A 20,141-nucleotide genomic window follows, 5' to 3' on the forward strand; every position below is an offset into this window, starting at 1 on the left:
TGTTACGGTCCTGGCCATATGTGTTGTTTTTGATATGTTGTTCTTATAGGTGCCCTGCCTGATTGGCCGGATTGAGGGGCAGTACAGGAAGCTGATTGGTCCATCCTACACTTCCTGGAGTTTTAAAAGTACGGTTCCCAACAGCTAGCGAGGCTCTTTCTGGCAGCAGCACCTGTTTGCTGTTCTTGGTTTCCAAACCTTATTTAGCATTTTTGAATTGTTAGGTTTTGTGCCGTGGTTTTGTTTATAAATTGTATATTTTGTAAATAGTATTAAATCTGTAGGGGTGAACAGCCATTTTCTTTGGACTGTTTTCACATTAGGGAGTTAGGGTTAGCGACTGTCTTTTGGTTTGTTTATTTCTATCAGGCTAGCTAGCACTTTCTGTGGGAAATGGCTTATTTTGTTTATTATGTTGGCCTTGGTTCGCCCTGAGTTGTAGTGTCATGTTTTGTTTGACACTTTCTTTCGTTTAAAATAAATATCATTCTGTTGGAACATCTCGATCCTGGATTTTGGTTTGGGGATCGGAGAGGGAACATGCTAATTTATCTTTGTATGTTGCACCCTGACCCCCTGGACAGGGGCGTAACAGACCAGTACAGTTATAGTACTTTGTACTTTGCCACATTTGTCTTCTTCTTAGCAAGTGTCATGCATTCTGCTTCTCCAGTGTTTTTAAGAGCTGTTGATGATGTCAAATGCAGCTTACGGCCACACCGCTCTCTAAGCGCCCAATCTCGTCCGATCTCGGCAGCCAAATAGAGCCGGGCCTGGTTAGTACTTGGTAGGAAGACCGCCTGGGAATACCAGGTGTTGTAAGCTTTTTTGCTTGGGTTTACGGGCAGCACAAGCTGGTGTTACTGCCTATTTATTCATAGAAATTGTTCTATATTTTCATCAAATTTTGTTCTTTCATTGCTGTTTTGCTACTTTATTGGTTTTTCAACCATCGTGCTTCATTACTAGTAGACCATGTTACGGTCCTGGCCATATGTGTTGTTTTTATTTTCTCGTTCTTATAGGTGCCCTGCCTGATTGGCCGGATTGAGGGGCAGTACAGGAAGCTGATTGGTCCATCCTACACTTCCTGGAGTTTTAAAAGTACGGTTCCCAACAGCTAGCGAGGCTCTTTCTGGCAGCAGCACCTGTTTGCTGTTCTTGGTTTCCAAACCTTATTTAGCATTTTTGAATTGTTAGGTTTTGTGCCGTGGTTTTGTTTATAAATTGTATATTTTGTAATTCGTATTAAATCTGTAGGGGTGAACAGCCATTTTCTTTTGATTGTTTTCTCTTGTTTTCACATTAGGGAGTTAGGGTTAGCGACTGTCTTTTGGTTTGTTTATTTCTATCAGGCTAGCTAGCACTTTCTGTGGGAAATGGCTTATTTTGTTTATTATGTTGGTCTTGGTTCGCCCTGAGTTGTAGTGTCATGTTTTGTTTGACACTTTCTTTCGTTTAAAATAAATATCATTCTGTTGGAACATCTCGATCCTGGATTTTGGTTTGGGGATCGGAGAGGGAACATGCTAATTTATCTTTGTATGTTGCACCCTGACCCCCTGGACAGGGGCGTAACAGACCAGTACAGTTATAGTACTTTGTACTTTGCCACATTTGTCTTCTTCTTAGCAAGTGTCATGCATTCTGCTTCTCCAGTGTTTTTAAGAGCTGTTGATGATGTCAAATGCAGCTTACGGCCACACCGCTCTCTAAGCGCCCAATCTCGTCCGATCTCGGCAGCCAAATAGAGCCGGGCCTGGTTAGTACTTGGTAGGAAGACCGCCTGGGAATACCAGGTGTTGTAAGCTTTTTTGCTTGGGTTTACGGGCAGCACAAGCTGGAGTTACTGCCTATTTATTCATAGAAATTGTTCTATATTTTCATCAAATTTTGTTCTTTCATTGCTGGTTTGCTACTTTATTGGTTTTTCAACCATCGTGCTTCATTACTAGTAGACCATGTTACGGTCCTGGCCATATGTGTTGTTTTTATTTTCTCGTTCTTATAGGTGCCCTGCCTGATTGGCCGGATTGAGGGGCAGTACAGGAAGCTGATTGGTCCATCCTACACTTCCTGGAGTTTTAAAAGTACGGTTCCCAACAGCTAGCGAGGCTCTTTCTGGCAGCAGCACCTGTTTGCTGTTCTTGGTTTCCAAACCTTATTTAGCATTTTTGAATTGTTAGGTTTTGTGCCGTGGTTTTGTTTATAAATTGTATATTTTGTAAATAGTATTAAATCTGTAGGGGTGAACAGCCATTTTCTTTTGATTGTTTTCTCTTGTTTTCACATTAGGGAGTTAGGGTTAGCGACTGTCTTTTGGTTTGTTTATTTCTATCAGGCTAGCTAGCACTTTCTGTGGGAAATGGCTTAATTTGTTTATTATGTTGGTCCTTGGTTCGCCCTGAGTTGTAGTGTCATGTTTTGTTTGACACTTTCTTTCGTTTAAAATAAATATCATTCTGTTGGAACATCTCGATCCTGGATTTTGGTTTGGGGATCGGAGAGGGAACATGCTAATTTATCTTTGTATGTTGCACCCTGACCCCCTAGACAGGGGCGTAACAGACCAGTACAGTTATAGTACTTTGTACTTTGCCACATTTATCTTCTTCTTAGCAAGTGTCATGCATTCTGCTTCTCCAGCGTTTTTAAGAGCTTTTGATGATGTCAAATGCAGCTTACGGCCACACTGCTCTCTAAGCGCCCGATCTCGTCTGATCTCGTCCGATCTCGGCAGCCAAATAAAGCCGGGCCTGGTTAGTACTTGGTAGGAAGACCGCGTGGGAATACCAGGTGCTGTAAGCTTTTTTGCTTGGGTTTACGGGCAGCACAAGCTGGTGTTACTGCCTATTTATTCATAGAAATTGTTCTATATTTTCATCAAATTTTGTTCTTTCATTACTGTTTTGCTACTTTATTGGTTTGTCAACCATCGTGCTTCATTACTAGTAGACCATGTTACGGTCCTGGCCATATGTGTTGTTTTTATTTTCTTGTTCTTAAAGGTGCCCTGCCTGATTGGCCGGATTGGGGGGCAGTACAGGAAGCTGATTGGTCCATCCTACACTTCCTGGAGTTTTAAAAGTACGGTTCCCAACAGCTAGCGAGGCTCTTTCTGGCAGCAGCACCTGTTTGCTGTTCTTGGTTTCCAAACCTTATTTAGCATTTTTGAATTGTTAGGTTTTGTGCCGTGGTTTTGTTTATAAATTGTATATTTTGTAAATAGTATTAAATCTTTAGGGGTGAACAGCCATTTTCTTTTGATTGTTTTCTCTTGTTTTCACATTAGGGAGTTAGGGTTAGCGACTGTCTTTTGGTTTGTTTATTTCTATCAGGCTAGCTAGCACTTTCTGTGGGAAATGGCTTATTTTGTTTATTATGTTGGCCTTGGTTCGCCCTGAGTTGTAGTGTCATGTTTTGTTTGACACTTTCTTTCGTTTAAAATAAATATCATTCTGTTGGAACATCTCGATACTGGAGTTTGGTTTGGGGATCGGAGAGGGAACATGCTAATTTATCTTTGTATGTTGCACCCTGACCCCCTGGACAGGGGCGTAACAGACCAGTACAGTTATATTACTTTGTACTTTGCCACATTTATCTTCTTCTTAGCAAGTGTCATGCATTCTGCTTCTCCAGCGTTTTTAAGAGCTGTTGATGATGTCAAATGCAGCTTACGGCCACACCGCTCTCTAAGCGCCGGATCTCGTCCGATCTCGGCAGCCAAATAGAGCCGGGCCTGGTTAGTACTTGGTAGGAAGACCGCCTGGGAATACCAGGTGCTGTAAGCTTTATTGCTTGGGTTTACGGGCAGCACAAGCTGGTGTTACTGCCTATTTATTCATAGAAATTGTTCTATATTTTCATCAAATTTTGTTCTTTCATTGCTGTTGTTTTGCTACTTTATTGGTTTCTCAACCATCGTGCTTCATTACTAGTAGACCATGTTAAATAAATTGTATATTTTGTAAATAGTATTAAATCTGTAGGGGTGAACTGCCATTTTCTTGGACTGTTTTCACATTAGGGAGTAAGGGTTAGCGACTGTCTTTTGGTTTGTTTATTTCTATCAGGCTAGCTAGCACTTTCTATGGGAAATGGCTTATTTTGTTTATTATGTTGGCCTTGGTTCGCCCTGAGTTGTAGTGTCATGTTTTGTTTGACACTTTCTTTCGTTTAAAATAAATATCATTCTGTTGGAACATCTCGATCCTGGATTTTGGTTTGGGGATCGGAGAGGGAACATGCTAATTTATCTTTGTATGTTGCACCCTGACCCCCTGGACAGGGGCGTAACAGACCAGTACAGTTATAGTACTTTGTACTTTGCCACATTTATCTTCTTCTTAGCATGTTTCATGCATTCTGCTTCTCCAACGTTTTTATGCAGCTTACGGCCACACCGCTCTCTAAGCGCCCGATCTCGTCCGATCTCGGCAGCCAAATAGAGCCGGGCCTTGTTAGTACTTGGTAGGAAGACCGCCTGGGAATACCAGGTGATGTAAGCTTTTTTGCTTGGGTTTACGGGCAGCACAAACTGGTGTTACTGCCTATTTATTCATAGAAATTGTTGTATATTTTCATCAAATTTTGTTCTTTCATTGCTGTTTTGCTACTTTATTGGTTTGTCAACCATCGTGCTTCATTACTAGTAGACCATGTTACGGTCCTGGCCATATGTGTTGTTTTTATTTTGTTGTTCTTATAGGTGCCCTGCCTGATTGGCCGGATTGGGGGGCAGTACAGGAAGCTGATTGGTCCATCCTACACTTCCTGGAGTTTTAAAAGTACGGTTCCCAACAGCTAGCGAGGCTCTTTCTGGCAGCAACACCTGTTTGCTGTTCTTGGTTTCCAAACCTTATTTAGCATTTTTGAATTGTTAGGTTTTGTGCCGTGGTTTTGTTTATAAATTGTATATTTTGTAAATAGTATTAAATCTGTAGGGGTGAACAGCCATTTTCTTTGGACTGTTTTCACATTAGGGAGTTAGGGTTAGCGACTGTCTTTTGGTTTGTTTATTTCTATCAGGCTAGCTAGCACTTTCTGTGGGAAATGGCTTATTTTGTTTATTATGTTGGCCTTGGTTCGCCCTGAGTTGTAGTGTCATGTTTTGTTTGACACTTTCTTTCGTTTAAAATAAATATCATTCTGTTGGAACATCTCGATCCTGGATTTTGGTTTGGGGATCGGAGAGGGAACATGCTAATTTATCTTTGTATGTTGCACCCTGACCCCCTGGACAGGGGCGTAACAGACCAGTACAGTTATAGTACTTTGTACTTTGCCACATTTGTCTTCTTCTTAGCAAGTGTCATGCATTCTGCTTCTCCAGTGTTTTTAAGAGCTGTTGATGATGTCAAATGCAGCTTACGGCCACACCGCTCTCTAAGCGCCCAATCTCGTCCGATCTCGGCAGCCAAATAGAGCCGGGCCTGGTTAGTACTTGGTAGGAAGACCGCCTGGGAATACCAGGTGTTGTAAGCTTTTTTGCTTGGGTTTACGGGCAGCACAAGCTGGTGTTACTGCCTATTTATTCATAGAAATTGTTCTATATTTTCATCAAATTTTGTTCTTTCATTGCTGTTTTGCTACTTTATTGGTTTTTCAACCATCGTGCTTCATTACTAGTAGACCATGTTACGGTCCTGGCCATATGTGTTGTTTTTATTTTCTCGTTCTTATAGGTGCCCTGCCTGATTGGCCGGATTGAGGGGCAGTACAGGAAGCTGATTGGTCCATCCTACACTTCCTGGAGTTTTAAAAGTACGGTTCCCAACAGCTAGCGAGGCTCTTTCTGGCAGCAGCACCTGTTTGCTGTTCTTGGTTTCCAAACCTTATTTAGCATTTTTGAATTGTTAGGTTTTGTGCCGTGGTTTTGTTTATAAATTGTATATTTTGTAATTCGTATTAAATCTGTAGGGGTGAACAGCCATTTTCTTTTGATTGTTTTCTCTTGTTTTCACATTAGGGAGTTAGGGTTAGCGACTGTCTTTTGGTTTGTTTATTTCTATCAGGCTAGCTAGCACTTTCTGTGGGAAATGGCTTATTTTGTTTATTATGTTGGCCTTGGTTCGCCCTGAGTTGTAGTGTCATGTTTTGTTTGACACTTTCTTTCGTTTAAAATAAATATCATTCTGTTGGAACATCTCGATCCTGGATTTTGGTTTGGGGATCGGAGAGGGAACATGCTAATTTATCTTTGTATGTTGCACCCTGACCCCCTGGACAGGGGCGTAACAGACCAGTACAGTTATAGTACTTTGTACTTTGCCACATTTGTCTTCTTCTTAGCAAGTGTCATGCATTCTGCTTCTCCAGTGTTTTTAAGAGCTGTTGATGATGTCAAATGCAGCTTACGGCCACACCGCTCTCTAAGCGCCCAATCTCGTCCGATCTCGGCAGCCAAATAGAGCCGGGCCTGGTTAGTACTTGGTAGGAAGACCGCCTGGGAATACCAGGTGTTGTAAGCTTTTTTGCTTGGGTTTACGGGCAGCACAAGCTGGAGTTACTGCCTATTTATTCATAGAAATTGTTCTATATTTTCATCAAATTTTGTTCTGTCATTGCTGGTTTGCTACTTTATTGGTTTTTCAACCATCGTGCTTCATTACTAGTAGACCATGTTACGGTCCTGGCCATATGTGTTGTTTTTATTTTCTCGTTCTTATAGGTGCCCTGCCTGATTGGCCGGATTGAGGGGCAGTACAGGAAGCTGATTGGTCCATCCTACACTTCCTGGAGTTTTAAAAGTACGGTTCCCAACAGCTAGCGAGGCTCTTTCTGGCAGCAGCACCTGTTTGCTGTTCTTGGTTTCCAAACCTTATTTAGCATTTTTGAATTGTTAGGTTTTGTGCCGTGGTTTTGTTTATAAATTGTATATTTTGTAAATAGTATTAAATCTGTAGGGGTGAACAGCCATTTTCTTTTGATTGTTTTCTCTTGTTTTCACATTAGGGAGTTAGGGTTAGCGACTGTCTTTTGGTTTGTTTATTTCTATCAGGCTAGCTAGCACTTTCTGTGGGAAATGGCTTAATTTGTTTATTATGTTGGTCCTTGGTTCGCCCTGAGTTGTAGTGTCATGTTTTGTTTGACACTTTCTTTCGTTTAAAATAAATATCATTCTGTTGGAACATCTCGATCCTGGATTTTGGTTTGGGGATCGGAGAGGGAACATGCTAATTTATCTTTGTATGTTGCACCCTGACCCCCTAGACAGGGGCGTAACAGACCAGTACAGTTATAGTACTTTGTACTTTGCCACATTTATCTTCTTCTTAGCAAGTGTCATGCATTCTGCTTCTCCAGCGTTTTTAAGAGCTTTTGATGATGTCAAATGCAGCTTACGGCCACACTGCTCTCTAAGCGCCCGATCTCGTCTGATCTCGTCCGATCTCGGCAGCCAAATAAAGCCGGGCCTGGTTAGTACTTGGTAGGAAGACCGCGTGGGAATACCAGGTGCTGTAAGCTTTTTTGCTTGGGTTTACGGGCAGCACAAGCTGGTGTTACTGCCTATTTATTCATAGAAATTGTTCTATATTTTCATCAAATTTTGTTCTTTCATTACTGTTTTGCTACTTTATTGGTTTGTCAACCATCGTGCTTCATTACTAGTAGACCATGTTACGGTCCTGGCCATATGTGTTGTTTTTATTTTCTTGTTCTTAAAGGTGCCCTGCCTGATTGGCCGGATTGGGGGGCAGTACAGGAAGCTGATTGGTCCATCCTACACTTCCTGGAGTTTTAAAAGTACGGTTCCCAACAGCTAGCGAGGCTCTTTCTGGCAGCAGCACCTGTTTGCTGTTCTTGGTTTCCAAACCTTATTTAGCATTTTTGAATTGTTAGGTTTTGTGCCGTGGTTTTGTTTATAAATTGTATATTTTGTAAATAGTATTAAATCTTTAGGGGTGAACAGCCATTTTCTTTTGATTGTTTTCTCTTGTTTTCACATTAGGGAGTTAGGGTTAGCGACTGTCTTTTGGTTTGTTTATTTCTATCAGGCTAGCTAGCACTTTCTGTGGGAAATGGCTTATTTTGTTTATTATGTTGGCCTTGGTTCGCCCTGAGTTGTAGTGTCATGTTTTGTTTGACACTTTCTTTCGTTTAAAATAAATATCATTCTGTTGGAACATCTCGATACTGGAGTTTGGTTTGGGGATCGGAGAGGGAACATGCTAATTTATCTTTGTATGTTGCACCCTGACCCCCTGGACAGGGGCGTAACAGACCAGTACAGTTATATTACTTTGTACTTTGCCACATTTATCTTCTTCTTAGCAAGTGTCATGCATTCTGCTTCTCCAGCGTTTTTAAGAGCTGTTGATGATGTCAAATGCAGCTTACGGCCACACCGCTCTCTAAGCGCCGGATCTCGTCCGATCTCGGCAGCCAAATAGAGCCGGGCCTGGTTAGTACTTGGTAGGAAGACCGCCTGGGAATACCAGGTGCTGTAAGCTTTATTGCTTGGGTTTACGGGCAGCACAAGCTGGTGTTACTGCCTATTTATTCATAGAAATTGTTCTATATTTTCATCAAATTTTGTTCTTTCATTGCTGTTGTTTTGCTACTTTATTGGTTTCTCAACCATCGTGCTTCATTACTAGTAGACCATGTTAAATAAATTGTATATTTTGTAAATAGTATTAAATCTGTAGGGGTGAACTGCCATTTTCTTGGACTGTTTTCACATTAGGGAGTAAGGGTTAGCGACTGTCTTTTGGTTTGTTTATTTCTATCAGGCTAGCTAGCACTTTCTATGGGAAATGGCTTATTTTGTTTATTATGTTGGCCTTGGTTCGCCCTGAGTTGTAGTGTCATGTTTTGTTTGACACTTTCTTTCGTTTAAAATAAATATCATTCTGTTGGAACATCTCGATCCTGGATTTTGGTTTGGGGATCGGAGAGGGAACATGCTAATTTATCTTTGTATGTTGCACCCTGACCCCCTGGACAGGGGCGTAACAGACCAGTACAGTTATAGTACTTTGTACTTTGCCACATTTATCTTCTTCTTAGCATGTTTCATGCATTCTGCTTCTCCAACGTTTTTATGCAGCTTACGGCCACACCGCTCTCTAAGCGCCCGATCTCGTCCGATCTCGGCAGCCAAATAGAGCCGGGCCTTGTTAGTACTTGGTAGGAAGACCGCCTGGGAATACCAGGTGATGTAAGCTTTTTTGCTTGGGTTTACGGGCAGCACAAACTGGTGTTACTGCCTATTTATTCATAGAAATTGTTGTATATTTTCATCAAATTTTGTTCTTTCATTGCTGTTTTGCTACTTTATTGGTTTGTCAACCATCGTGCTTCATTACTAGTAGACCATGTTACGGTCCTGGCCATATGTGTTGTTTTTATTTTGTTGTTCTTATAGGTGCCCTGCCTGATTGGCCGGATTGGGGGGCAGTACAGGAAGCTGATTGGTCCATCCTACACTTCCTGGAGTTTTAAAAGTACGGTTCCCAACAGCTAGCGAGGCTCTTTCTGGCAGCAACACCTGTTTGCTGTTCTTGGTTTCCAAACCTTATTTAGCATTTTTGAATTGTTAGGTTTTGTGCCGTGGTTTTGTTTATAAATTGTATATTTTGTAATTCGTATTAAATCTGTAGGGGTGAACAGCCATTTTCTTTGGACTGTTTTCACATTAGGGAGTTAGGGTTAGCGACTGTCTTTTGGATTGTTTATTTCTATCAGGCTAGCTAGCACTTTCTGTGGGAAATGGCTTATTTTGTTTATTATGTTGGCCTTGGTTCGCCCTGAGTTGTAGTGTCATGTTTTGTTTGACACTTTCTTTCGTTTAAAATAAATATCATTCTGTTGGAACATCTCGATACTGGATTTTGGTTTGGGGATCGGAGAGGGAACATGCTAATTTATCTTTGTATGTTGCACCCTGACCCCCTAGACAGGGGCGTAACAGACCAGTACAGTTATAGTACTTTGTACTTTGCCACGTTTATCTTCGTCTTAGCAAGTGTCATGCATTCTGCTTCTCCAGCGTTTTTAAGAGCTGTTGATGATGTCAAATGCAGCTTACGGCCACACCGCTCTCTAAGCGCCCGATCTCGTCCGATCTCGGCAGCCAAATAGAGCCGGGCCTTGTTAGTACTTGGTAGGAAGACTGCCTGGGAATACCAGGTGCTGTAAACTTTTTTGCTTGGGTTTACGGGCAGCACAAGCTGGTGTTACTGCCTATTTATTCATAGAAATTGTTCTATATTTTCATCAAATTTTGTTCTTTCATTGCTGTTTTGCTACTTTATTGGTTTGTCAACCATCGTGCTTCATTACTAGTAGACCATGTTACGGTCCTGGCCATATGTGTTGTTTTTGATTTGTTGTTCTTATAGGTGCCCTGCCTGATTGGCCGGATTGAGGGGCAGTACAGGAAGCTGATTGGTCCATCCTACACTTCCTGGAGTTTTAAAAGTACGGTTCCCAACAGCTAGCGAGGCTCTTTCTGGCAGCAGCACCTGTTTGCTGTTCTTGGTTTCCAAACCTTATTTAGCATTTTTGAATTGTTAGGTTTTGTGCCGTGGTTTTGTTTATAAATTGTATATTTTGTAAATAGTATTAAATCTGTAGGGGTGAACAGCCATTTTCTTTGGACTGTTTTCACATTAGGGAGTTAGGGTTAGCGACTGTCTTTTGGATTGTTTATTTCTATCAGGCTAGCTAGCACTTTCTGTGGGAAATGGCTTATTTTGTTTATTATGTTGGCCTTGGTTTGCCCTGAGTTGTAGTGTCATGTTTTGTTTGACACTTTCTTTCGTTGAAAATAAATATCATTCTGTTGGAACATCTCGATACTGGAGTTTGGTTTGGGGATCGGAGAGGGAACATGCTAATTTATCTTAGTATGTTGCACCCTGACCCCCTGGACAGGGGCGTAACAGACCAGTACAGTTATAGTACTTTGTACTTTGCCACATTTATCTTCTTCTTAGCAAGTGTCATGCATTCTGCTTCTCCAGCGTTTTTAAGAGCTGTTGATGATGTCAAATGCAGCTTACGGCCACACCGCTCTCTAAGCGCCCGATCTCGGCAGCCAAATAGAGCCGGGCCTGGTTAGTACTTGGTAGGAAGACCGCGTGGGAATACCAGGTGCTGTAAGCTTTTTTGCTTGGGTTTACGGGCAGCACAAGCTGGTGTTACTGCCTATTTATTCATAGAAATTGTTCTATATTTTCATCAAATTTTGTTCTTTCATTACTGTTTTGCTACTTTATTGGTTTGTCAACCATCGTGCTTCATTACTAGTAGACCATGTTACGGTCCTGGCCATATGTGTTGTTTTTATTTTCTTGTTCTTATAGGTGCCCTGCCTGATTGGCCGGATTGGGGGGCAGTACAGGAAGCTGATTGGTCCATCCTACACTTCCTGGAGTTTTAAAAGTACGGTTCCCAACAGCTAGCGAGGCTCTTTCTGGCAGCAGCACCTGTTTGCTGTTCTTGGTTTCCAAACTTTATTTAGCATTTTTGAATTGTTAGGTTTTATGCCGTGGTTTTGTTTATAAATTGTATATTTTGTAAATAGTATTAAATCTGTAGGGGTGAACTGCCATTTTCTTTGGATTGTTTTCACATTTGGGAGTTAGGGTTAGCGACTGTGTTTTGGTTTGTTTATTTCTATCAGGCTAGCTAGCACTTTCTGTGGGAAATGGCTTATTTTGTTTATTATGTTAACCTTGGTTCGCCCTGAGTTGTAGTGTCATGTTTTGTTTGACACTTTCTTTCGTTTAAAATAAATATCATTCTGTTGGAACATCTCGATCCTGGATTTTGGTTTGGGGATCGGAGAGGGAACATGCTAATTTATCTTTGTATGTTGCACCCTGACCCCCTGGACAGGGGCGTAACAGACCAGTACAGTTATAGTACTTTGTACTTTGCCACATTTATCTTCTTCTTAGCAAGTGTCATGCATTCTGCTTCTCCAGCGTTTTTAAGAGCTGTTGATGATGTCAAATGCAGCTTACGGCCACACCGCTCTCTAAGCGCCCGATCTCGTCCGATCTCGGCAGCCAAATAGAGCCGGGCCTGGTTAGTACTTGGTAGGAAGACCGCCTGGGAATACCAGGTGCTGTAAGCTTTTTTGCTTGGGTTTACGGGCAGCACAAGCTGGTGTTACTGCCTATTTATTCATAGAAATTGTTCTATATTTTCATCAAATTTTGTTCTTTCATTGCTGTTTTGCTACTTTATTGGTTTTTCAACCATCGTGCTTCATTACTAGTAGACCATGTTACGGTCCTGGCCATATGTGTTGTTTTTGATTTGTTGTTCTTATAGGTGCCCTGCCTGATTGGCCGGATTGGGGGGCAGTACAGGAAGCTGATTGGTCCATCCTACACTTCCTGGAGTTTTAAAAGTACGGTTCCCAACAGCTAGCGAGGCTCTTTCTGGCAGCAGCACCTGTTTGCTGTTCTTGGTTTCCAAACCTTATTTAGCATTTTTGAATTGTTAGGTTTTGTGCCGTGGTTTTGTTTATAAATTGTATATTTTGTAATTCGTATTAAATCTGTAGGGGTGAACAGCCATTTTCTTTTGATTGTTTTCTCTTGTTTTCACATTAGGGAGTTAGGGTTAGCGACTGTCTTTTGGTTTGTTTATTTCTATCAGGCTAGCTAGCACTTTCTGTGGGAAATGGCTTATTTTGTTTATTATGTTGGCCTTGGTTCGCCCTGAGTTGTAGTGTCATGTTTTGTTTGACACTTTCTTTCGTTTAAAATAAATATCATTCTGTTGGAACATCTCGATCCTGGATTTTGGTTTGGGGATCGGAGAGGGAACATGCTAATTTATCTTTGTATGTTGCACCCTGACCCCCTGGACAGGGGCGTAACAGACCAGTACAGTTATAGTACTTTGTACTTTGCCACATTTATCTTCTTCTTAGCAAGTGTCATGCAATCTGCTTCTCCAGCGTTTTTAAGAGCTGTTGATGATGTCAAATGCAGCTTACGGCCACACCGCTCTCTAAGCGCCCGATCTCGTCCGATCTTGGCAGCCAAATAGAGCCGGGCCTGGTTAGTACTTGGTAGGAAGACCGCCTGGGAATACCAGGTGCTGTAAGCTTTTTTGCTTGGGTTTACGGGCAGCACAAGCTGGTGTTACTGCCTATTTATTCATAGAAATTGTTCTATATTTTCATCAAATTTTGTTCTTTCATTGCTGTTTTGCTACTTTATTGGTTTTTCAACCATCGTGCTTCATTACTAGTAGACCATGTTACGGTCCTGGCCATATGTGTTGTTTTTATTTTGTTGTTCTTATAGGTGCCCTGCCTGATTGGCCGGATTGGGGGGCAGTACAGGAAGCTGATTGGTCCATCCTACACTTCCTGGAGTTTTAAAAGTACGGTTCCCAACAGCTAGCGAGGCTCTTTCTGGCAGCAGCACCTGTTTGCTGTTCTTGGTTTCCAAACTTTATTTAGCATTTTTGAATTGTTAGGTTTTATGCCGTGGTTTTGTTTATAAATTGTATATTTTGTAAATAGTATTAAATCTGTAGGGGTGAACAGCCATTTTCTTTTGATTGTTTTCTCTTGTTTTCACATTAGGGAGTTAGGGTTAGCGACTGTGTTTTGGTTTGTTTATTTCTATCAGGCTATCTAGCACTTTCTGTGGGAAATGGCTTATTTTTTTTATTATGTTGGCCTTGGTTCGCCCTGAGTTGTAGTGTCATGTTTTGTTTGACACTTTCTTTCGTTTAAAATAAATATCATTCTGTTGGAACATCTCGATCCTGGATTTTGGTTTGGGGATCGGAGAGGGAACATGCTAATTTATCTTTGTATGTTGCACCCTGACCCCCTGGACAGGGGCGTAACAGACCAGTACACTTATAGTACTTTGTACTTTGCCACATTTATCTTCGTCTTAGCAAGTTTCATGCATTCTGCTTCTCCAACGTTTTTAAGAGCTGTTGATGATGTCAAATGCAGCTTACGGCCACACCGCTCTCTAAGCGCCCGATCTCGTCCGATCTCGGCAGCCAAATAGAGCCGGGCCTGGTTAGTACTTGGTAGGAAGACCGCGTGGGAATACCAGGTGCTGTAAGCTTTTTTGCTTGGGTTTACGGGCAGCACAAGCTGGTGTTACTGCCTATTTATTCATAGAAATTGTTCTATATTTTCATCAAATTTTGTTCTTTCATTACTGTTTTGCTACTTTATTGGTTTGTCAACCATCGTGCTTCATTACTAGTAGACCATGTTACGGTCCTGGCCATATGTGTTGTTTTTGATATGTTGTTCTTATAGGTGCCCTGCCTGATTGGCCGGATTGAGGGGCAGTACAGGAAGCTGATTGGTCCATCCTACACTTCCTGGAGTTTTAAAAGTACGGTTCCCAACAGCTAGCGAGGCTCTTTCTGGCAGCAGCACCTGTTTGCTGTTCTTGGTTTCCAAACCTTATTTAGCATTTTTGAATTGTTAGGTTTTGTGCCGTGGTTTTGTTTATAAATTGTATATTTTGTAAATAGTATTAAATCTGTAGGGGTGAACAGCCATTTTCTTTGGACTGTTTTCACATTAGGGAGTTAGGGTTAGCGACTGTCTTTTGGTTTGTTTATTTCTATCAGGCTAGCTAGCACTTTCTGTGGGAAATGGCTTATTTTGTTTATTATGTTGGCCTTGGTTCGCCCTGAGTTGTAGTGTCATGTTTTGTTTGACACTTTCTTTCGTTTAAAATAAATATCATTCTGTTGGAACATCTCGATCCTGGATTTTGGTTTGGGGATCGGAGAGGGAACATGCTAATTTATCTTTGTATGATGCACCCTGACCCCCTGGACAGGGGCGTAACAGACCAGTACAGTTATAGTACTTTGTACTTTGCCACATTTGTCTTCTTCTTAGCAAGTGTCATGCATTCTGCTTCTCCAGTGTTTTTAAGAGCTGTTGATGATGTCAAATGCAGCTTACGGCCACACCGCTCTCTAAGCGCCCAATCTCGTCCGATCTCGGCAGCCAAATAGAGCCGGGCCTGGTTAGTACTTGGTAGGAAGACTGCCTGGGAATACCAGGTGTTGTAAGCTTTTTTGCTTGGGTTTACGGGCAGCACAAGCTGGTGTTACTGCCTATTTATTCATGGAAATTGTTCTATATTTTCATCAAATTTTGTTCTTTCATTGCTGTTTTCCTACTTTATTGGTTTGTCAACCATCGTGCTTCATTACTAGTAGACCATGTTACGGTCCTGGCCATATGTGTTGTTTTTATTTTGTTGTTCTTATAGGTGCCCTGCCTGATTGGCCGGATTGGGGGGCAGTACAGAAAGCTGATTGGTCCATCCTACACTTCCTGGAGTTTTAAAAGTACGGTTCCCAACAGCTAGCGAGGCTCTTTCTGGCAGCAGCACCTGTTTGCTGGTCTTGGTTTCCAAACTTTATTTAGCATTTTTGAATTGTTAGGTTTTGTGCCGTGGTTTTGTTTATAAATTGTATATTTTGTAAATAGTATTAAATCTGTAGGGGTGAACTGCCATTTTCTTTGGATTGTTTTCACATTTGGGAGTTAGGGTTAGCGACTGTCTTTTGGTTTGTTTATTTCTATCAGGCTAGCTAGCACTTTCTGTGGGAAATGGCTTATTTTGTTTATTATGTTGGCCTTGGTTCGCCCTGAGTTGTAGTGTCATGTTTTGTTTGACACTTTCTTTCGTTTAAAATGAATATCATTCTGTTGGAACATCTCGATCCTGGATTTTGGTTTGGGGATCGGAGAGGGAACATGCTAATTTATCTTTGTATGTTGCACCCTGACCCCCTGGACAGGGGCGTAACAGACCAGTACAGTTATAGTACTTTGTACTTTGCCACATTTATCTTCTTCTTAGCAAGTGTCATGCATTCTGCTTCTCCAGCGTTTTTAAGAGCTGTTGATGATGTCAAATGCAGCTTACGGCCACACCGCTCTCTAAGCGCCCGATCTCGTCCGATCTCGGCAGCCAAATAGAGCCGGGCCTGGTTAGTACTTGGTAGGAAGACCGCCTGGGAATACCAGGTGCTGTAAGCTTTTTTGCTTGGGTTTACGGGCAGCACAAGCTGGTGTTACTGCCTATTTATTCATAGAAATTGTTCTATATTTTCATCAAATTTTGTTCTTTCATTGCTGTTTTGCTACTTTATTGGTTTTTCAACCATCGTGCTTCATTACTAGTAGACCATGTTACGGTCCTGGCCATATGTGTTGTTTTTATTTTCTCGTTCTTATAGGTGCCCTGCCTGATTGGCCGGATTGAGGGGCAGTACAGGAAGCTGATTGGTCCATCCTACACTTCCTGGAGTTTTAAAAGTACGGTTCCCAACAGCTAGCGAGGCTCTTTCTGGCAGCAGCACCTGTTTGCTGTTCTTGGTTTCCAAACCTTATTTAGCATTTTTGAATTCTTAGGTTTTGTGCCGTGGTTTTGTTTATAAATTGTATATTTTGTAATTCGTATTAAATCTGTAGGGGTGAACAGCCATTTTCTTTTGATTGTTTTCTCTTGTTTTCACATTAGGGAGTTAGGGTTAGCGACTGTCTTTTGGTTTGTTTATTTCTATCAGGCTAGCTAGCACTTTCTGTGGGAAATGGCTTATTTTGTTTATTATGTTGGCCTTGGTTCGCCCTGAGTTGTAGTGTCATGTTTTGTTTGACACTTTCTTTCGTTTAAAATAAATATCATTCTGTTGGAACATCTCGATCCTGGATTTTGGTTTGGGGATCGGAGAGGGAACATGCTAATTTATCTTTGTATGTTGCACCCTGACCCCCTGGACAGGGGCGTAACAGACCAGTACAGTTATAGTACTTTGTACTTTGCCACATTTATCTTCTTCTTAGCAAGTGTCATGCATTCTGCTTCTCCAGCGTTTTTAAGAGCTGTTGATGATGTCAAATGCAGCTTACGGCCACACCGCTCTCTAAGCGCCCGATCTCGTCCGATCTCGGCAGCCAAATAGAGCCGGGCCTGGTTAGTACTTGGTAGGAAGACCGCCTGGGAATACCAGGTGCTGTAAGCTTTTTTGCTTGGGTTTACGGGCAGCACAAGCTGGTGTTACTGCCTATTTATTCATAGAAATTGTTCTATATTTTCATCAAATTTTGTTCTTTCATTGCTGTTTTGCTACTTTATTGGTTTTTCAACCATCGTGCTTCATTACTAGTAGACCATGTTACGGTCCTGGCCATATGTGTTGTTTTTGATTTGTTGTTCTTATAGGTGCCCTGCCTGATTGGCCGGATTGGGGGGCAGTACAGGAAGCTGATTGGTCCATCCTACACTTCCTGGAGTTTTAAAAGTACGGTTCCCAACAGCTAGCGAGGCTCTTTCTGGCAGCAGCACCTGTTTGCTGTTCTTGGTTTCCAAACTTTATTTAGCATTTTTGAATTGTTAGGTTTTATGCCGTGGTTTTGTTTATAAATTGTATATTTTGTAAATAGTATTAAATCTGTAGGGGTGAACAGCCATTTTCTTTTGATTGTTTTCTCTTGTTTTCACATTAGGGAGTTAGGGTTAGCGACTGTGTTTTGGTTTGTTTATTTCTATCAGGCTATCTAGCACTTTCTGTGGGAAATGGCTTATTTTTTTTATTATGTTGGCCTTGGTTCGCCCTGAGTTGTAGTGTCATGTTTTGTTTGACACTTTCTTTCGTTTAAAATAAATATCATTCTGTTGGAACATCTCGATCCTGGATTTTGGTTTGGGGATCGGAGAGGGAACATGCTAATTTATCTTTGTATGTTGCACCCTGACCCCCTGGACAGGGGCGTAACAGACCAGTACAGTTATAGTACTTTGTACTTTGCCACATTTATCTTCTTCTTAGCAAGTGTCATGCAATCTGCTTCTCCAGCGTTTTTAAGAGCTGTTGATGATGTCAAATGCAGCTTACGGCCACACCGCTCTCTAAGCGCCCGATCTCGTCCGATCTCGGCAGCCAAATAGAGCCGGGCCTGGTTAGTACTTGGTAGGAAGACCGCGTGGGAATACCAGGTGCTGTAAGCTTTTTTGCTTGGGTTTACGGGCAGCACAAGCTGGTGTTACTGCCTATTTATTCATAGAAATTGTTCTATATTTTCATCAAATTTTGTTCTTTCATTACTGTTTTGCTACTTTATTGGTTTGTCAACCATCGTGCTTCATTACTAGTAGACCATGTTACGGTCCTGGCCATATGTGTTGTTTTTGATATGTTGTTCTTATAGGTGCCCTGCCTGATTGGCCGGATTGAGGGGCAGTACAGGAAGCTGATTGGTCCATCCTACACTTCCTGGAGTTTTAAAAGTACGGTTCCCAACAGCTAGCGAGGCTCTTTCTGGCAGCAGCACCTGTTTGCTGTTCTTGGTTTCCAAACCTTATTTAGCATTTTTGAATTGTTAGGTTTTGTGCCGTGGTTTTGTTTATAAATTGTATATTTTGTAAATAGTATTAAATCTGTAGGGGTGAACAGCCATTTTCTTTGGACTGTTTTCACATTAGGGAGTTAGGGTTAGCGACTGTCTTTTGGTTTGTTTATTTCTATCAGGCTAGCTAGCACTTTCTGTGGGAAATGGCTTATTTTGTTTATTATGTTGGCCTTGGTTCGCCCTGAGTTGTAGTGTCATGTTTTGTTTGACACTTTCTTTCGTTTAAAATAAATATCATTCTGTTGGAACATCTCGATCCTGGATTTTGGTTTGGGGATCGGAGAGGGAACATGCTAATTTATCTTTGTATGATGCACCCTGACCCCCTGGACAGGGGCGTAACAGACCAGTACAGTTATAGTACTTTGTACTTTGCCACATTTGTCTTCTTCTTAGCAAGTGTCATGCATTCTGCTTCTCCAGTGTTTTTAAGAGCTGTTGATGATGTCAAATGCAGCTTACGGCCACACCGCTCTCTAAGCGCCCAATCTCGTCCGATCTCGGCAGCCAAATAGAGCCGGGCCTGGTTAGTACTTGGTAGGAAGACTGCCTGGGAATACCAGGTGTTGTAAGCTTTTTTGCTTGGGTTTACGGGCAGCACAAGCTGGTGTTACTGCCTATTTATTCATAGAAATTGTTCTATATTTTCATCAAATTTTGTTCTTTCATTGCTGTTTTCCTACTTTATTGGTTTGTCAACCATCGTGCTTCATTACTAGTAGACCATGTTACGGTCCTGGCCATATGTGTTGTTTTTATTTTGTTGTTCTTATAGGTGCCCTGCCTGATTGGCCGGATTGGGGGGCAGTACAGAAAGCTGATTGGTCCATCCTACACTTCCTGGAGTTTTAAAAGTACGGTTCCCAACAGCTAGCGAGGCTCTTTCTGGCAGCAGCACCTGTTTGCTGGTCTTGGTTTCCAAACTTTATTTAGCATTTTTGAATTGTTAGGTTTTGTGCCGTGGTTTTGTTTATAAATTGTATATTTTGTAAATAGTATTAAATCTGTAGGGGTGAACTGCCATTTTCTTTGGATTGTTTTCACATTTGGGAGTTAGGGTTAGCGACTGTCTTTTGGTTTGTTTATTTCTATCAGGCTAGCTAGCACTTTCTGTGGGAAATGGCTTATTTTGTTTATTATGTTGGCCTTGGTTCGCCCTGAGTTGTAGTGTCATGTTTTGTTTGACACTTTCTTTCGTTTAAAATGAATATCATTCTGTTGGAACATCTCGATCCTGGATTTTGGTTTGGGGATCGGAGAGGGAACATGCTAATTTATCTTTGTATGTTGCACCCTGACCCCCTGGACAGGGGCGTAACAGACCAGTACAGTTATAGTACTTTGTACTTTGCCACATTTATCTTCTTCTTAGCAAGTGTCATGCATTCTGCTTCTCCAGCGTTTTTAAGAGCTGTTGATGATGTCAAATGCAGCTTACGGCCACACCGCTCTCTAAGCGCCCGATCTCGTCCGATCTCGGCAGCCAAATAGAGCCGGGCCTGGTTAGTACTTGGTAGGAAGACCGCCTGGGAATACCAGGTGCTGTAAGCTTTTTTGCTTGGGTTTACGGGCAGCACAAGCTGGTGTTACTGCCTATTTATTCATAGAAATTGTTCTATATTTTCATCAAATTTTGTTCTGTCATTGCTGTTTTGCTACTTTATTGGTTTTTCAACCATCGTGCTTCATTACTAGTAGACCATGTTACGGTCCTGGCCATATGTGTTGTTTTTATTTTCTCGTTCTTATAGGT

At 41.6% G+C, this 20,141-nt stretch overlaps 21 pseudogenes; all 21 read left to right on the forward strand.

Annotated features, from left to right (window-relative positions):
- The first annotated feature begins 706 nt into the window (after positions 1-706).
- Positions 707-825, forward strand: LOC137109847 (5S ribosomal RNA; annotated as a pseudogene).
- Positions 826-1,692: 867 nt separating this feature from the next.
- LOC137109848 (5S ribosomal RNA) lies at positions 1,693-1,811 on the forward strand (annotated as a pseudogene).
- An 868-nt stretch (positions 1,812-2,679) lies between these two features.
- Positions 2,680-2,808, forward strand: LOC137109971 (5S ribosomal RNA; annotated as a pseudogene).
- Positions 2,809-3,675: 867 nt separating this feature from the next.
- On the forward strand, positions 3,676-3,794 carry LOC137109787 (5S ribosomal RNA; annotated as a pseudogene).
- Positions 3,795-4,392: 598 nt separating this feature from the next.
- On the forward strand, positions 4,393-4,511 carry LOC137109883 (5S ribosomal RNA; annotated as a pseudogene).
- Positions 4,512-5,368: 857 nt separating this feature from the next.
- Positions 5,369-5,487, forward strand: LOC137109849 (5S ribosomal RNA; annotated as a pseudogene).
- An 867-nt stretch (positions 5,488-6,354) lies between these two features.
- LOC137109850 (5S ribosomal RNA) lies at positions 6,355-6,473 on the forward strand (annotated as a pseudogene).
- Positions 6,474-7,341: 868 nt separating this feature from the next.
- LOC137109972 (5S ribosomal RNA) lies at positions 7,342-7,470 on the forward strand (annotated as a pseudogene).
- Positions 7,471-8,337: 867 nt separating this feature from the next.
- On the forward strand, positions 8,338-8,456 carry LOC137109788 (5S ribosomal RNA; annotated as a pseudogene).
- Positions 8,457-9,054: 598 nt separating this feature from the next.
- Positions 9,055-9,173, forward strand: LOC137109884 (5S ribosomal RNA; annotated as a pseudogene).
- Positions 9,174-10,030: 857 nt separating this feature from the next.
- On the forward strand, positions 10,031-10,149 carry LOC137109936 (5S ribosomal RNA; annotated as a pseudogene).
- An 857-nt stretch (positions 10,150-11,006) lies between these two features.
- LOC137109976 (5S ribosomal RNA) lies at positions 11,007-11,115 on the forward strand (annotated as a pseudogene).
- Positions 11,116-11,972: 857 nt separating this feature from the next.
- Positions 11,973-12,091, forward strand: LOC137109581 (5S ribosomal RNA; annotated as a pseudogene).
- An 867-nt stretch (positions 12,092-12,958) lies between these two features.
- LOC137109754 (5S ribosomal RNA) lies at positions 12,959-13,077 on the forward strand (annotated as a pseudogene).
- Positions 13,078-13,944: 867 nt separating this feature from the next.
- Positions 13,945-14,063, forward strand: LOC137109658 (5S ribosomal RNA; annotated as a pseudogene).
- An 857-nt stretch (positions 14,064-14,920) lies between these two features.
- LOC137109888 (5S ribosomal RNA) lies at positions 14,921-15,039 on the forward strand (annotated as a pseudogene).
- An 857-nt stretch (positions 15,040-15,896) lies between these two features.
- LOC137109583 (5S ribosomal RNA) lies at positions 15,897-16,015 on the forward strand (annotated as a pseudogene).
- Positions 16,016-16,882: 867 nt separating this feature from the next.
- Positions 16,883-17,001, forward strand: LOC137109584 (5S ribosomal RNA; annotated as a pseudogene).
- Positions 17,002-17,868: 867 nt separating this feature from the next.
- Positions 17,869-17,987, forward strand: LOC137109659 (5S ribosomal RNA; annotated as a pseudogene).
- An 857-nt stretch (positions 17,988-18,844) lies between these two features.
- Positions 18,845-18,963, forward strand: LOC137109889 (5S ribosomal RNA; annotated as a pseudogene).
- An 857-nt stretch (positions 18,964-19,820) lies between these two features.
- On the forward strand, positions 19,821-19,939 carry LOC137109585 (5S ribosomal RNA; annotated as a pseudogene).
- The last annotated feature ends 202 nt before the right edge of the window (positions 19,940-20,141 follow it).

The sequence above is a fragment of the Channa argus genome, unplaced genomic scaffold (assembly GCF_033026475.1).
Source record: "Channa argus isolate prfri unplaced genomic scaffold, Channa argus male v1.0 Contig004, whole genome shotgun sequence".
Taxonomy (NCBI): Eukaryota; Metazoa; Chordata; class Actinopteri; order Anabantiformes; family Channidae; genus Channa; species Channa argus.